General features: G+C 42.7%; 1 protein-coding gene across 2 annotated transcripts in view; it reads left to right on the top strand.

Moving 5' to 3' along the window:
- TSEN15 (tRNA splicing endonuclease subunit 15) overlaps positions 1-13,832 on the top strand; it is an 84,967-nt gene that overhangs the window by 11,777 nt on the left and 59,358 nt on the right. Inside the window, exon 5 of one of the 2 annotated variants that reach the window (XR_015716132.1) lies at positions 5,449-5,592. The gene's annotated coding sequence lies outside the window, so the exon portion shown is untranslated. Of the gene's footprint in view, positions 652-5,448; positions 5,593-13,832 lie in introns of those variants that run through there. The other variant, XM_087828182.1, reaches the window with a different exon arrangement.

Genomic DNA, 13,832 nt, shown 5'->3' on the forward strand with positions numbered 1-13,832 from the left:
TTGTTCAAAAATATGGGGTAGTTGCTCTAAAACTTTCTTATCTGGAGACAGTTTAATTACAGTTGTGTACAAGTTTATACCTGGGGTGGAATTTGTGTTTTTTCTGTCATACTCCACTCATAGCTGCCAGCTCATCCTCGAGACTGCCACTCTTTCCCTCACTCAGCCCTCTCAATGCCTTTGGCCACTGCAGCTAGCTTGGAATGCCTTTCATATGCACCTTGATACCTGGAGAGTTTACTTCAGTCTGCTTTTTCATCCCAATAGAAAGTAAAATATTTATTTTAATTGTTTTTAATGTTGCAATTACTGTTACATTCCTCTTTGGTTTACTTTAAGTCAGAACTATAAATAGGGTCATCCAGAGTGTAAACTTACATGTCTGGATTAATAAGGACCAGAGATGTGCTACCTATGAGAGTATTGAGCCTTTCTTTCCTTCTTATTACCACAACCCTCTGTCATAGACTTTTACAACAGAAGTAGTGGGGGACAGTGTCAGCCTTAAAAACATTGTTAGGAGGTAGACCCAGTTATTCCACTCTTGTTATAATATATTCCAATTAAGTTGCCTAAAGTATAAAAATCATCTGCACAAAGATGTTCTAAGTAGCATTACTTGTAATTGCCCAAATTATAAACTACTTAAAAGTTTAGGACAGGGGTTAATAAACTTTTCCAGAAAGTAAATATTTTAGGCTTTGCAGGCCATAGAGTCTGTGTCACATCTCAACTCTGCAGTTTGTAGCACAAAAATAATAAACAATAGGTAAACAAATCTGCATGGATGACTGTGTTCTAATAAAACTTTACTTACAAATGCAGGCCCATATATATATCTCCAATGAATGGTATATTATGTACTCATTGAAAATTAGTAAAGAATATAATGAACATGAGAAAATATTAAGTAAAAAAAAGCAAGATATATAAGTGTATGAATGGGTATGATTGTGGCTAGAAATAACACACCCAGCATATAATAAAAAATTGACAAATTACTAACTGTGGTTATATAGGATGGCAGGCAGAAAAAGGGTGAGTTGGTCTTTTTTCAATATTTCAGTTTTTCTTTACTTGTGTTACTTTTATAATAAACGTTTCTGAAAAGTATCTTGAGACCTGTATTAGTTATCTGTCATTGCATAATAATATAACAAATTTTGCAACCTAAAACAGCACCCATTTAAGATCTCAAAGTTGGGTTCTTTATAAGGCTGCAGTCTCATCTGAAGCTTGGCCGGGGAAGGGTCTGCTTCCTCACTCGTTATCAGCAGCTTTCAGTTCCCTGTTGGCTGTTGGACTGAGGGCCTCAGATCTTAGGGGGTTGCTGACAAGAGGCCACTCTCAGCTCTGCCACTTGGGCCTTGCCAGCACAACTGATTGGTTCCTCAAAGCCAGCAAGGAGATTCTCTGCAAGATAGACTCATAATCTTACATAATATGATCTTACACGTCCTCTCACCTTTGCCATATTCTATTGATTAGAACCAAGTCATGGCTAATTATTCTAGAAAAACGAAAACCACAAGAATAGAAAATGGTAAAAAGTAGAAATATTACAAAATGGCATCAAAGCATCATTCTTGGTCTGAGTAGTTTCTTTTTTCCTTTGAATTTCACGTATATTTGATTTTTTTAAAATTTATTGTTGACAGTATTACAGATGTCCCCCATTTTCTCTCCCTTTGCTCCCCTCCACCCAGCCCTACCCCACTCCAGGCCTTCCCCACACTATTGTCTGTGTCCATGGATTATGCTTATATGCATATATGTTCTTTGGTTAATCTCTTGATGGAAGGGCTTGGCAACTCTTAGACTCCCTCTGCTCCTCTAGAAAGTCTGAAGATGTACCAGTTCAGCACAGTGTGTGTTTCTGTAACTCCAGTCGTCAGTTTTCAGATCTAAGAATTCTAATATAGTTTATGATTAATTAGGATTTCTCCCACATGATTCCTTTTGAGGCTTTTCATCACAGTGCTAGGGAAATGGTGCACCTTCAGAAAGAAATGTAAAGCTCAATGAATGTTAGATTTGTGTGTCCTAATGACCAGTGGTTCCCAGATTGCTACAAGACCAGAAGTGTCCTTCGGGTTTACTGAAAGCTTTCTCACAGAAACTGTTAAAATTGTATGTCTTGGAATGTTGGCTCTGTTTCAGAATGTTCCCTGTATACTTGACCAAAGTTGTTCTGTCCAAAGCCCGCTAATGTGAATAAAGGTCCAGAACAGTTTGGAAAGGGAGACAACCCAGCTGTGTCTGTCTCATTTTAGTGGAAAACTAGGTAAAGTGATTTTGTGTGTGTAATCAAGTAGTTTTGTAATTGCATTTACATTCGTGTCTTCTTTTAAACATCTGTGCATCCCATCACCTTTTACAGCAACTGGCATATATACTAAACTCTTAATAAATATTTGGTGACTGGATGAATGCTGCTTACAGACTTGCTGAATTCTGTAGTGGCTTACTTTTTACCTCAAGGCAAACTAAAATGCGTTTGGACACCAGAGGGCACTGCTAAATAAGCACAGATTTTCAGATTCCTAGGAGCTGATCAGCTTGAGAAGTGGTGCTCTTGAAAATTTATTTTCAATCTGTGGGAAATAGCATAAATAAAAATATAAATAAGCTTTATTATGCTCACACCCCCTTTTTCTTTCTGGCATGCCTCTAAAATTACACTTTCAACTGTCAGTAAGTTTGTGCCTTGATTCATGCTTTCTCAAAATGCAAATCTCTCTCTAAAAATAAAGATTGTTTGGGGCAGGAGTGGGTGGCGTGGGTGTTTTTTTCTAGACTATGGTTTTATTCATAGCTATATGAAATGATGCATTTCATTTATTTTCCTTGCAAAGGCCTAATTTATTAAAGAAATTTCAGGATCAGATGACACAGCAAGAGACCCCAGTCCTGAAACACTCGCTGAGCTGGCCGCACACTAGTGGTGACAGACAGGTTGCTTCTGTACTACACATAAACTTTTCCCTAAACGCCCTCTCTAGATGGGAGCAGGAAAGGGGGAAAGGGCATGTGGCAGTTTCTCTGTCTTTGCCTTTGTTTTTGGAATCCCTGGTCAGTGTACCCTCTGCTGAGACAGCTCAGTGGAACACTGGGTGATGTAGGTCCAGTGAGTCCAGATTAATGTAGTTTCCTCTCCTGGGCCTCTCTAGAAGAATGTGTCCTTAAACACTATAGATCTCTCATGAGAAACAGGAGGGCAGTGGCACTTCAGAACTATTCTAAGCTATAATTAGGAGAGCAAACTCCAGCAAATTCGTCTAATCTGTGTTTTTTAAACTGAAATGGCTTTATACTTCAATATGTCCAGGACTAAAGCACTTGACCCAAACTGCATGGTGTTTCATCTTCTCTTTCTGAGCAGTTCTGCTCTGAATTCCTCCCTGAGGTCACTTTTTCCATTGCAGCCCCGGCAGGAGGCCTTTCGCTACCACAGCACAGTGGCTCCTGCCAAAGTGTATATTCTATACAGAAGCTCTTTATCCATCTGCTGCATTTTCACCTTGACCGTTTACATGTGCAGAATAACGTTGTAGCCTCTGAACAAGGAATAGTACAACTTTCCCTTCTTTCAGACCAGTAGCTGTTCTGTTCCTTCCCACCCCCTCGCCCACAGCCTAAGCCTCTTAATGATCTCGAAATAAGAACTGCTTGTGCTCAGTAAGGAAAGAGGTTGGGAAAATCACCTGATTTTGTGCGTGGGTGTGCTTTTAAAATGTTTAGATGATTCTGGAAAACTTCCCCCAAACCAATTTAACCAGAATCAAAGATTGGCTTAGGTTTCAGCATACTGAGTGGAGGTAATATTAGGAAGTATTTAATTAAAGTTCACTTCCTTTATTCATTTATCATTAGACATCAATTAGGCTCCTTCTGTGTGCTTAGATGACTGGTAAGTGCTGGAGATACAAAGATTAGTGGGATGTGACTTCTTCCCTCAGATAGCCAATGACAACTCGCAGCCAAAATCCAAAGTCATGTCAGCGTGAGTGAGGAATACCTGTCCTGTGGCCTATGAAGCTTATGCAGTTTACTTAACTGCAAAGGGGTTCAACAATGTTTGACATATTAAATCGTTTCAGACAATCGTTTTATGTATATTATTTGTCCCAAAAGACTGAACTTGGAATAGGACACAGAAGTATTACACAATGCACCTCTCAAAGACTTACTTTCTTGCTACATAGGAGAAAATCTGTGTATACGAGATAACGGGAGAGCCTTCTAAGGCAGCATTATTTATAAATGCTAAACTATAATTCTCTAGCACTTTATTCACTACCAAGTGCTTCAGTACTTCTTATTTTGATTCTCACAAAAGAGCTGATGTTATTTACTTGTTATTATTAACGTATTATCCTTACATTTTACACATGGAGAAAGTAGGGTACCAAGTGGGTAAGCAGTGGCTTTGTATAGTAGCGAGTGAGTGGGTAATGAGGCCCATTGTGCTTTTCAGAATACCATGCTGCCTCTTTGTTGTATGGTGCACAGAAATATATTAATGTGTGTCAGAGACTTTGGGAACAAAAATAACTCTACTTAGTGCTGGAGGCAATTAGGTTGTGATTTAGGGATCAATCATATTACCCTCTTGTACTCTTGAACAAATGTATCAAAATGTCAAGCTGTGGGTAATCTGGAAAACCATATTCATAGGCAATATACTTAGTTTTATTACAAAGAATAAATACATTAATGTTCATGCGCTTATGTATAGGGAAACCTAAAGCAATATTTAATATTAAATGAGAAAGAGCTCAGAAAGATTCTCTGCTTGTTAAATTTTGTGCTGGCACAAAGAGTAGACTCAGGGAACTTTTAAATGATGATTTCGCCCTCAGTGAGGAAGGGTCTTGCACCCTAAATATTACCCAGATCTGCTTGCTATTGCTTGAAATCCTACTGTAATTCTTCTTAGTCGTGAAACTTTGATCCAAATTAATGACAAGCATTTTTGTAGCATCCCATGGGCAAGGCACAATGCTAAGATTTGGGGGGCACATAAGCCCAAATATTTTAATTCAACAGATAAAGTTAATAATTAGTTAAATTGTTATAAGAATTTCTAAACATTTATTCTCAATTTCTGTACTTGCCTCACTGCAGACTGGTGATGCTTTGTGGACTGACATTCGTGTGCAGACCACACTTTGAATAGTATGTGTTAGAGCTCAGATGACAAGCACTGAGAGCCTGAACCTTAACAGTAGCCCAGCTATGTTAATCAGGATGGGCGAGATCACGATGCAGTAACAACCAGTGAATTAGTTTAACAGATGTTTATTTCTTGCTTACATAGACTTGGGAGTCCTTACTCTGGGAATCAGGTCAACAGAGCCTCCGCCTTCTGGAATGTTGTTGGTGCCAGTGGCAGGAAGAAGAAAGCACTGTATTAAAATGCTGTATTAAAATGCTTCCTTCCACCAGAACCAGCATATGGCACCGCTGCCCGCATTTTATTGGCCAAAGCAGTCACATGGCTGGCCATGATCAGCTTGAGGAAGGAGAGAAAGTGAATTCTACCATGTTCCTCGACAAGGAGAAGGAACAGTCAGAGGACAGCATTTCCAGGTAATGGGAAGGAGAGGAGAGAGAACACAGAGGTAGATTTAACCACTGATTAGCTGTGGGAACAGAGCAGGAGGAGAGTTAAACCTCAAACTATACTGAGTCACTTTGAATGAGTTTCAGGTTGCAATGGGAAGATAGAGGACATTGCAAGGACAGGGCACTAAGCCACCGAGGTGAGAAAAGGGCCAACCTAGGGGCTGGGAGGAGAGAGAGTGTGGAAGACAAACTTTTCCCTACCGTTCTGCTCAGGCTATGGATTTAGTATCACAGAAGGGAGCTCTTTTACGTGTCAGGAACCTAGGATCACTGTAGACCTCACACTGCTCCCTCTTCTGCTGCATCTGGGCTGTACGCAGAATATGTTGTCCTAGTCTTTACTTCCCAAGAATGGGGAAAAGGAAGCATTTGTGCCTACAGTGTAGGGGATTTAGTTGGATCCTGCGAGAATCCTTCTGAAAGAAGCTGGTTAAACATGGGAGCTCAGATGGGGCTGGATTGTGAGGAACCTGGGCTGTCTTTTCTGGGATGGATAGTTATCTAGTGTGATCATGATCTCTAGGGGCTCTCATGGTGCATTAGTATGGGTGAGGAGAGAAGGGGGGGCAGACACCAGTCCATCCTGGCATCAGCTGACATGAACATCATCCCGCGGTGCCCGTGTTCCACACAAGTCACCACTGTGTTCTCCTAATCCCCAGCCACATGCCCTTTCAGATCTGAATCTCTCAACTATTCCACCTGGAACTTGGAAAATACTTGGTTCTGTGCCTGAACTTCACAGGCATGTGAGGGAACTTTTCGGGCTGGTTCGGGTCCTCTCCATCTAAATGCACTTTCCCTGTTGTCTCCACAAAACGCTACATGGATGACCGTCAGAGGTGTTACCTGAGCCTGGAGGCAGCAGCAGAAGTTTGGCGTGGGTGCTGGCCACAAAAGCCCGCACGTGACTGAGGGGATCCCCCAGTATCCTGTTGTCTCTCCTCTGCTCAGGAACCCAGATGGGGTCAGGGCAAAGGGGACGGAACTGGGCCTCTGCTCTGTGACCTGTTGAAGTTTGGGTCTAATTCTGTGTTTGCTCTCACCCATCCCTGCCATGTCCCCCCACCCCTAGTTTTATCTTAGTGCTAGAAAAAAAAACTGTGACCATTTCCAGATCTAGTTTTCTTCCAAACATACTGTTTTTGCCAAGATTTCAGGTTTTGAAATTCAAAAGGCAAGAATTTGCCTCTTTTGTTCTGTAGTATAATCCCATCCCAAGGCACTGTGCCAAGAAAGCCTGTATGGGAAAAGGTTCTCTTATAACAAGAATTACTAAGAGGGGAAAACAGTTCATATATCAAAATATTATCCTGCCACACTCACAAACAGGTGTTAATTATCATTAACATGCATATTTGTACTCATAAGAATTAATTTTCTTAGACGTATCAGGCGACTTCTGACCTATTGGTGATACAGTACTTGGCACAGTAAGAGCTCCATAAGCATTTTATTTGATTGCATTCAAATGCTCACAAGTGGACTACTTATCACCCAGCTCTCTCTGCCATTCTGAGGGCAGGGCAAGAATCAGCTGCCCCTGCTCTGTCACCCCTGCAGCAAAGGGGGGGGGCAGGTTTCTTGAACCATGAGAGAGAGCTCATCCCAGGCTAAATGCTCCTTTAAACAGGCTTCTGCCACAAAATCCGTTATACTTTGCTTCTTTGCCTTAGTAGTTTTAAGAATCGACAGATTTCTAAACAAAATGTATCTATCTGAAAAACTTCCTTAATATTTTATTACACATCCTTTCCTATGTTAAACCTGTGTGTGTTTGTTTATCCAACAGTTATTGAAGGGGAATGTAGACATGTTAACACTACTAAATTTGGAAACTCTATGTAGAAATGGTAATTCCCTACTCATAATAATAAAACTGTAGCCACTATACTTCTGTTGATGACTATAGATGGGGACACTGTGGTCTTATAAATGGGTGGAAAATTGGTCACCTCTTCTCTCACCCCATGTAAGACCATTAGGAAGTTTGGTTCCTAAGAATATAACGTAGGTGTGGTTTTCCTGGAACGTATGTTCTCAGTCCTTTAGGTTTAAATGAGTATAATTCACCCACTTTGGGCCTTACTGCTTCACTTCTGCAGAATGAAGGAGTTGGTGCCCATGTTATCTGAGAGCTATTCTGTCCCTAAATTCTGGAAGCTGTTACCTGAAGGACCTTGCTGCACAGGTCCTTTCTCTGCATCAGCACCCTTTATACATCCTCCGTTCTGTTTACTCTCACCTCTGTCTCTTCCTACCTCCACACCTGTTTAAAAAAACAGTCCTTCCAATCATCCACTTGGATAAGCTATCATTAGAAATATGCTCCTTGGATTTTTGAGGCTCAGAAAATTTGAAGGGCAAAGCCTGACTTCAGACCATTCTGAGCAATGGGGGAGAGTTTTGTCATCCCCGGGGAGCCTCAGTTCCTTCTCTGTGAAATGAGGGGCACAATACGTCCTCGGTTGTGTTGTCCTCACATAATGACACGATTGTGTGGGGGTAAATGATAACTGGCACTTAATAAGCTATCAGCATTCCCTTCCCCTGGCAGTCCCCAAGCTCTTCCCATTGATGCAGAAAGTGCCACCTTAGGAGGGAATTCGTGGCAACTAGGTGAGAGCCAGGCCTCCAAGGAATGGAGCCTGGAAGTGCATCGTGGTAGGAAGAAGTGCCAGAAGAAGTGGGAGGACACCGAAGACCAACTGTGCCCCTTGAAAACTACCAGGGCCTCACTTTGCTGCTGCTGCTGAAACTATACCTTTGAATTCAGATAAATTGTACAACAATAAGACAACTACCAGCTATGTAGTTGGAGGCTTACACCAAGTAAGGGAAATTTCCACTGCAGGGAAGCGGGATTGAGACAATTCACTGGGATTGAAAACAACCGAGTTAAACTTAGCTCAGCATAGCACAAACGCTCATTGAAAAATTCCCTCTAAATAGAAGCTGGACTGTTCAGGGTGGGTTAAGTCTTGGGACCTGGCATGGAGCCTTCTGTGACAGTGGGGATGCCTATTCTCTTCTTGAAGAAATTAATAAGTAAAGAAACATGAAACAATAACAACTTGGATTTGGATAGCATGCTTACATTAGAGTTCAAAATGTAAAAAAAAATCTCTAAAATTTAAAAAATTCTATAGACGTGAATTGGCTGGGCTTTGTGAGGAAAGGCTTCATAGAGGGGATGATTTGGAAGCAAATCTGGGTTGTCAGAGTAGGTTGAACCTAAGCTTGAGCCCTTAGCAACTTCTCTCTTCCTGTCCTCAGGTGAAAATGGGGGAGGGATGTAGGGCAGGAGAGGTGTATTTGTTACCTATTGCTGTGTAACAAGTCCCAAAACTCAGCTGATTAAAATAACAAACATTTATTATCTCACATTTTCTTAGCAATTTAGGAGAGGCTTAGCTGGGTGATTCTGGCTCAGATCTTCTCATGAAGTTACATTGAGCAGGGTATAACATGACATAAGCTCAGGCAAAAATTGGCTTGTATGAGGGCAGAAATTAGAGGGACTGGATAGAGTCCAGAAATGTGATGCTTCACAGGATTGGAAAAGAAACCATCTTATTGACCCCAACCAGGAGGAGATAGGACTGAACAAGGCTTTGAGCAAGAGGTGCATTTAAAAATGTCAGTTTAGTAGATGCCATGCTAGCTAGTTTCCATAGACCAGCAATTTTCAATTGGTGTGCCACAAGAATTTTTTAAAACATGCAGTACCTAACTATTTAGTAGGGGCACTGACCTATTTTCCCTTAGATTGTCAAATTGAAAAAATGACAACAGCCAACACAACAATAGCTGTCTGGTGTGAAATAATTTACCTTTTTTTTTTTTAGTCAGATTGGCAAAAGATATGTTTTTTGGTGTGCCACAGAATTTTAGTAATTAGTTTATGTGTGCCATGGGATGGGAAAGGTTGAAAAATCTCTGCCACAAAGGTTGTAAAATAACTGCGGACTGTTCTCTGCCCTTAAACAGTTTATAAGCTCCTTAAAAATGGAAAATGTACAAATAACTGTAGTGGAAGACAGTGATTGAAACACATTGCTGTAAATTTTGGAGGAATTACAACCTTCTGAGGAAGCCCAGAGTATAGGTTCTCAGGGAGACTGGGGATCTTGAACCATGGCTACCGTCAAGCCTTTAGACTCATGACTGAATGAACCTCAGTCCTTTAAACTCACTTGCATCTTTTTGAGATAGCAGGGTTTAAATTTGGTCTGAGGTGGTAGCTGATACCTGGCACATGGAGGGGACCCCTGCACCCAGCCCATGACTTCACCATCAGCATTCTTCCCTGACTTTACAGTAATTCTGACTGAGACCCCTGGGTTCCAATTAGGGCCTCATTTCTATAAAGGCAGAAGGGGACCCTGCTATGCTATCCTGGTCTTCAATGGCCTGGAGATTGTGCAATGCCCCGGACCCGAAAACACTGTTTGCAGACATGGCTTGTCGTGGTTTTTTAAAATTATCTTTTGTTGTTTTTTTAATAGTCATTCTTTGGGCAAAGAATGAGAATATGCAGCTTCTTCTTGTTTCCTGGCATGAACCTAGTACCTTTCTAACTTGTTTTTGTGTGTTTTTTTTCCTCTTTGGCTGCACGGAACATTTCTCTAAATATAGAATGGTGCAACACTATGGACAGGGCTGGGATAAGATAAAATTTTCAATCAATTCCCTTGCATCTTCTAGTGAACACTAGGTACTGTTCTTTTCTCAGAGTGGCAAGAGTGGGCGGCAAAAGGAAATAATATTGAGTTGTGGAGCTTTCCAAAGCAGAAGTGCAGCACTGCCAGGCCTTCTGAGGAGGCGGCGAGGGCAAGGTAGCCGTGGCCTGGGCTGGCTCTCCCGTGACCTCGGGTGAACCACGCGGCACGGTCAGCAGCACACCTGCCCTCTGGAGGCCGCGCAGTGTAGTGGAAGGGGCGCAGGCGTCACCAGCTCGCAGGATCTGCTCTGCCACGTGCTGAGGGCGACCTTGGGTGAGTTATTTAACCTCATCTATAAAATGGGTGGTACTCATAAAACCTATCTCTTAGGGCTCTTACGGGGGTTAAATGAGATGAATAGATGTAAATGATTTGGCACATTTTCAAGAAATGATAACTATTCTTTTTTGTAGCTGATATTTTATAGCATTAATGTTTCAGATGTGACCATATTTTTAGTTTTGTTTCTGGGGGAAATTATGTGAATTCATTTATGATATTAACAAAAAGCAGCTCTCACCTACCTTATGAATCGGATACAAGTCCCCTATTACCTTCGCTTATTCTGGTAGGAGAGTTTCATTGTTGGAGGCAGTGCTGACTAGTGGTTAAAGCAGAGCTTTGGCACTGGTCTTTCCAGCTCAAATCTTGGTATGTGATCTTGAGCAAGTTGATTAACTTCCCTGAGACACAATCCTTTATCTGCAATTCCAAAATAAGACTTTACATTGTCTTTACCTCAATTTAAATCTTCCTATTTTTGGTATTGAAATATTGTGATTGAGTCTAGGAGACTCCCCCAGACCCTGGGGGTTTTGCAATATATGTTACCTGTACCCTGTTATCTTAATTAAATCTGAATTCTGAATTTCAAAACTCATCTGGCTCCAAGGGTTTGGGTATGGGATCTGTGATGCACCCTCGTAGGATTACTTTGAGTAACATTAACTTCATGTGAGCCACTTGGAACCTTATTAGCTATTATTGTCACCCTTGGAACAATCCTTTGAGGCAGAAGTTATGACCCCATTTTACAGATGAAGAAAATAAAGCTCAGAGAAGTTAAATCGCCACATAGTTCATATGTGGTGTAGCTGGAACCCAAACAGGCATTTCTGACTCCAAACCCCATGCATTCTATTGAAACAAATTAATTTCCAGGGCCCTGCACATGCTCACCCCCAATTAAGATTCCATTTAGAGAGGTTAGAGTCTACAGTTAAGGAAACACAGCAGCGAGGGCTGTTTCCTCCAGACATCTCCACAAGCAGACCCGCTCTGGGGTGGGCTCCCCACCCTCTTTCCATGGCCATGCAGAAGAGGGACCAGTGGGTGCTGTAAGGCTCCCCACAGGGATTGCCAACTACATGGCATGAAGGGAAATCTACACAGTGTCTGGCTTCACGCCTCAGCCCTTGTCCTTGGTGGCCACCCTGTAGTGCAAGTAGTCCATTTGTGAGTCATGGGTAACACTGTTTGCCATTTGGTGATGGGGAAGGGACCAGGGAAGGGAGGCAGCCAGTGATGGGGGTATGTTATGCTGTTTTCCACAGTGAGTGGCTGAAACTCCACGGGGAAGCACGAGATCATGTGTGAAGCTCATGCCTCATAATGATGCTACTCAAGGGAGGAGGGACTGGGGTATTTGTGACACATCTCTAGAGAGTCATTGGTTGAGAGCCACTCCCATGGATGTCCTGGGCAGGCAACCAGAAGCAGCATGACCTTCCTCATTCTGAAATGTGAGGTCTGCAGAAATGAGTGAGGCATTGGCAGGGTCTGTCACATGCCCTTTAGCACAGTTCTGACAGCGGCAGGAAACAGCCTTATTTGTGAAAAGCCCAGGATAGATGATGCCTCACTGCCTGTGAGTTTAATGTTCACTGACAGACCCGCCTACCCTCAAAAAATTCCCACTGTACCGCCTGCCGTGGTGTCTGAAATTTGTGCCATAAGTCACCAGTCTCCAGAGGCCACCAATAAAATGTCAGTACATTACCCTGGAGAAGCAACAAATGAGTATGACTTTTCCTTTCCTAGCCGAGAGACTTGCCTCAAGGGAACGGGACTTGGAAAAAGATGTTTTAGTGGAAGAAATATCAAGAAAGTTCTGGATGGGGTGAGGGTAAGGAAGAATAACATGGGGTGAAGACCCTCGGTAATCTGGAGTGCTAGCTGCCAGGTTGGAGGTGGACATGAAGGAAGAGGCCTCAGAGGACTGTGGCAGGGCCCAAAGGGACATTTTTCTATTTCTCGGTTTTACCCAGAGCAAGGCCCAGGGAGGAAATAGAAAGAGCTCCCTCACCGCTGCTGAGACTATGAGCTCCTGGAAGATGGTAACCAGTATTCTTGTCTCCGTGTCCCCAGAACTGGGCACAATGACCAGTGACTCGCCTGACTGAGCAGAACTGCCATGAATTCAGTGTTCTGCTCTCATTTTTCACCTGCCAGTTCTTCCAAACCTTTCTGTGAGCAACCCCATATTCATACCAAGGAGCTGCCATAGCTCCACTTCTAGGAACAAGCAATATCACCAGCAACTTACCTACTGGCAGTGAGACTTTGGGCAACTTACTTAACCCTCAGTTTACTCAATGATAAAAAGTAGAGAAGGCCCCTGACTTCCTGAGCTTGTAGTGAGGACTTAGTGGGGTCACTGTGAACTGAATTGTCTCCCCAAATTCATATGTCTAAATTCTAACCCCACACTGTTACTGAGTTTGGAGTTAGGACCTATAAGGAGGTAATCAAGCGAACATGAGGCCTTAGGGTGGGGCCTTAATATGATAGGACTGGTGTCCTCATAAGAAGAGGGAGAGACACTGGGGTCTCCCTCCTCCTGTGCACAGAAGACAGGGCACGTGAGGACACGGTGAGAAGGTGCCATCTACAAGCCAGGAAGAAAGACCTCACCAAAAACCAAATTGTCTGGCATCTTGGTCTTAAACTCCCAGCTTCCAGAACTGTGAGAAGATAAATACCTGTTGTCAAGCCCCCCAGGCTGTGGGTTTTGTTATGAGAGCCCTAGCAGCCCAGACAGAGCTAACTCCCCGAGGTCTTTGCTGCAGCACCGTGACACGAAGCAGAGTGTCGTTACATGTAGCTATTGCCAGTATTAATGTCCTCCTTTCCAGGAGACAAAGAGAAGTCTGGAAATCCCGATACTAACCAGTCCTCAGAGCTGTGCTAAGCTTCTCATAAGAAATTAGGACGTCAGAAAGATAGCAAACTGTACTCCCTGAAACTTTCCAGTCCTATTTCTGTATATAAGGCATAATGATTGGTGTCAAATACTATGACTGCAGCTTTCCTCTGAGGAATTAAGGTGCTTATGCCAACCACTCGTCCATTAGGCAAATGTTTGCATCCTGAGGATGAGCTAAGGGAGCGTCTCAGCCAGCCAGGTGCCTGAGGCCAGGACTGTGTGCAGAGGGGCACTAATAAAATATGAGCATCATGTTTGTCCCGCCCTCTGTGGCA

Source organism: Miniopterus natalensis, chromosome 19 (assembly GCF_054644295.1).
Source record: "Miniopterus natalensis isolate mMinNat1 chromosome 19, mMinNat1.hap1, whole genome shotgun sequence".
NCBI classification, from domain to species: domain Eukaryota; kingdom Metazoa; phylum Chordata; class Mammalia; order Chiroptera; family Miniopteridae; genus Miniopterus; species Miniopterus natalensis.